This window comes from Crocuta crocuta, unplaced genomic scaffold (genome assembly GCF_008692635.1).
Source record: "Crocuta crocuta isolate KB4526 unplaced genomic scaffold, BGI_CrCroc_1.0 scaffold506, whole genome shotgun sequence".
NCBI classification, from domain to species: Eukaryota; Metazoa; Chordata; class Mammalia; order Carnivora; family Hyaenidae; genus Crocuta; species Crocuta crocuta.
This window is the reverse complement of record NW_027528991.1, coordinates 2,528,039-2,531,912: the sequence shown is the minus strand read 5'-3', so window position 1 is coordinate 2,531,912 and position 3,874 is coordinate 2,528,039. Positions and strand designations below refer to the sequence as shown.

The 3,874-nt window shown below is 49.3% G+C and overlaps 1 long non-coding RNA gene across 3 annotated transcripts; it reads left to right on the top strand.

Moving 5' to 3' along the window:
• Positions 1 to 863: 863 nt before the first annotated feature.
• LOC144226066 (uncharacterized) lies at positions 864 to 3,428 on the top strand. 3 transcript variants are annotated; one of them, XR_013333526.1, is made up of 4 exons: positions 864 to 1,645; positions 1,862 to 1,997; positions 2,360 to 2,458; positions 3,037 to 3,428. It is a non-coding gene; the product is annotated as an uncharacterized LOC144226066 (long non-coding RNA). The 3 variants fall into 3 exon arrangements; XR_013333527.1 differs by having other exon boundaries at positions 864 to 1,780; positions 1,875 to 1,997; XR_013333525.1 differs by lacking the exon at positions 864 to 1,645 and having other exon boundaries at positions 1,791 to 1,997.
• Positions 3,429 to 3,874: the final 446 nt, after the last annotated feature.

Genomic DNA, 3,874 nt, shown 5'->3' with positions numbered 1-3,874 from the left:
AGCAGGAAAATACAACATGGACAAAAGTACAATCAGAACACAGTATGATCCGGAAAAACAGAAAGTATAAGCTAAATAAACCAGCAGGTGCTGGGCTCCTCAGTGCCTACTTATCAAACTTATCCTCAGCTGGGCTGCCTGGAAAAGCGACTTACACTCTGGGAGTTGGCTGGGTGGACGGAGGGGACGGCTCAGGAGGCCACCAAAGAGTTCTCCCTGCGTCCCAGCTCTGCGCTCCAACCCCTGGGCGACACTGCCTCCTCTCAATGCCCCATCAGGACACACGCGGAGGGTACAGAGCCCTCCTCCTGTCCTTCGGGGGAAGGACGGGCCCAAACACGTTTCAGGTGGGGGGTGTTGTGTGGGGTCAGGCAGACCTTCTACCTGAGGAAGACCCGGAGAAGGTCAGCTGGGAGACGCGGGGCTCAGCTGACTAGAAGCTTTCCTGGGTTTTCTTTCCCTCTTCCGGCCACAAGGACAAACAGGATGAGGGTCTAAAAATACTGTCCCCACAAGGACAGGGACTTCAGACCACAGGGGTCACACCTTTGGGCTCAGCATCACCTGTCAGCCACCTGAGAGGGGCAGAATGCCCATTCGGCTGTGCATTCCTCGAGTACTCTTTGTTACCTTTCTCCGAGGTTCTAGAAGAAAACTGCCATGACACCCTTCGCATAGGACTGCTCAAGTCTGTCGTAGGCGGAAAGCTGCTTCATTTCCTTTGATCTCATCCTCAGAAACATCGATGCTCCGTGCTTCTCGGAGCAAAGCACACGGCCTCGCTTCTGGAGACCCGGCCTTCCTGGGTCCGCTCAGAGTTGACCTCCATGGTTCCGATCCCCTTACCTTCGGTCCAGGAATTCTATCCCATTCTGCCATCCGGGAATAATTTCAGCCACTCTTTTCTGAGCACCTCCACCTGTGTGTGTCCACATGCCACCTCGAAGCTGACTGCAAGGTTTGGGGCCTGTAGTTCCGGGGCGACACGGCAGGAATGCTCTGTAAAGGTGACCAGTGGAGAGGCCTAGACAGGGTCTGGGAAGGGTCCAGATAAAGTCGTCAGAGAAACCGGAGGTGCCTCAGGGCAGGCGGGCCCAGGCAAGCCTCCTGGCTTTGAGGCTGATTCTACAGCCCAGTACCTGCGACCCTGGCTCCGAGGAGGATCTGCAAGTTCTTCTGAAAAACTAAAGCACAAAGTCCTCGGGGCCAAATGAGGCCCCCCGTGGGCACACACATACATACCTCATGCATACACACGCGTGTGATATGCACATGGAGAGAGAGCCACGCCCCGCACATAGGCCTCCCTTTCCAGTATCCACAGAGCATATCACAATGACGTGCTCTTTTTCCCCAGAGAAGAACTCCATCATTTCCTAAAAGCAGAAATCGTTCAGACCCTGTTCTCTGACCAGCGTGCAACACTGCAGTCCAGCCTCGCCCAGGGCCCGGGCACTGGCGGTGCACGCGGCTCTGACGCTGGAGGGGACGGTGCAGAGCAAACATAACGTGCCAGGGGCGAGGTTTCCTCACTGTGTGGTTCTTCTCCTGCGTTATCTGCAGCTTTGTTTCGCGAGCTCCCGTGCTGCTGTTTGGCGTACGGCCCCGGGACGGCCTCTCTCCGAAGACCACTGTCACGGTCACAGTGAGCGTATTTAATGCCCGCTTCTCGAGTTAGCCTGGATTGTTTTTATACTGCAAGCTGCTTCCTTGTTTGAAAGCCTTTCAGTCCAGACTTCCATAGTCAATCTTTCACAGATATAATTTTTTATATAAATAGGTAGGTTTTATTTATTTATTATTTATTTATTTATGGTTTTGGGGTTTTGGTTTTTTTTGCTTTGTTTTTTATTTCATGCAGAATTTACTCCCAGGCCATAAGTTTTCATCTCTTCGGGTTCCCTGGGACATCTCTTTCTTCTGTGCAACCCCTTCTTCTGGGTTCGGAAGAATCTGTTGTCGGAGGTCTCCAAGTGGGCAGGGGAGCTTGCCCATGGGTGAGTCCGACCGTGAGCCCCGTAAGCTCTGCACCGCATCTTGGGCGCTTTGCCCACCTGGATGTGCCCAGTGACCAAGAGTCTGCATTTAACCCCGCGGGCTCAGCACCACTCGGTGCATATTTGAAGCACGTGCGGTAGAATATCAGCACTCTTGTAAGCCACCGAGCCTGCGTCCAGCCCGTTTGGCCAAGTCTACCATGGTGGCCACAGGATGGCACACGTTGCTTCCACAAAGTGACAGCCTTCCGCATGCTTGGTGGCTGTTTGGATACGCACAGCCTGGGTGGCCTGGGCAGTTTCCCTCGTGCTCTTAAAGTCAACACGAAGATTTGAACCTCTGGATTTCCATGGTTTTGTAGGGTTTTCTGGGTCGAGTGAAGAGTCGGCCATGTTCAGAGATCCCCTGGTACCACTTACAGGAAGAGCAGCTTTGCTTTGACACCATCAGACTATTTTCCGTGAGTGTTTACCACACATCCTCTCTGACATGACAGCTATGCTGGGTCTCGGTTCCGTCACCATACTTCTTACATTTCCGGTTTTCTGGTTTCTTTTGCTTCCTATCTTTTGCCAGTTGGCCCAATTTCTCAGTTTTGTGTGTTTTCATTGTGTTGAGCCCTCTGCAGCTTGTTTTAATTAATTTATCATAAAGATAAATGGAAACTTCTATTCCTTGACTCACCAACTTTGCACAGACTCCCTTAATAACACACCGCGAAAGACAAGGACGTTTGCTCACTTCTCTGCCTCATTTTGGTTTTGGTTTATTAAACTACAGTATTTCATTTTTCTAGTCATTCAATACCTGTACCCGTGATTTATCAAATTGAAATACTCTCTACGGACTCAGTGGTCTAGGAGTTGAGGAAATAGAGACAGACTTGCCTCATCTTCACCGTTCCAGTGTCTCACGTTATTTTATATGTTTGACACTGGTGACGTTTACACTTTCTTCTGTCATAACCCCCACCCCCCCAATCTGTGGTTCTGTATCTAAACAGACTCAATGTTTTCTTTTTCCCACGGCTTTTCTAAGGACCCCTGGGCTCGCTGAACTTGCTTAAAGAAAAAAAAACTTTGGAGCATCCGGCTGGCTCAATCTGTAGAACATCTGACTCTTGATGTCAAGGTCATGAGTTCAAGCCCCATGTTGACATGAAACCTACTTAAAAAATAAAGACAAAAAAGTAAATAAAACTTTCAAAAAAAAAGATTACTTTCACTCTACGACCTGATTTCTCCTGTATTTAGATGTCTTGGTGTTCTCGTCCTTGAAGATGGACCCTGGCTCCCCATTGAACACTCTCATCTGCTGGGCCACGTGACGTTTTCTCCTTTAAATGTTACATTTGAAAAAACTGCATGTATTGTAATGCTGAGGAGCAGAAAGGGCTGGAGAAATAATAAAGTTGACATGATTTTTTTTTTTTGCAAAGACTCACTTTTTTTCTCTTTTGTTTTCACTACAAAAAAGAAAGACTAAAAAAAAAAAAAAAAAAGCCAAAATATTAGCCTATCAAACTAGATACTAGGAACCTTGTATCTTGTTAAATTTTTCCCAGACTTCTCTATAGTTTGATGATCCCCTCTGGAACATGCAAATGGAAAATATTCTTAGGAGTATTTCTCTCCGTTGGGATACACTAGCGTCAGAAGAGAAGTTCACTCCAGAGCCGGGACCTTGTGTCCAGAGGCTGTCCGCCACCCGGAAGAGAGCTGGTCAGTCACCAGACCTCCCAGACCACGCTCGCCTGGGGCTGGCCACCAGCCCCGCCACGGTGAGCCCCAGTGCAGGGAGCCAGAAATCAATTCACCCGGACTTAGAGGCTGTCACAGCTTGAAAAGCAGCCCCCTATCCCGATTCCATTCGGCAA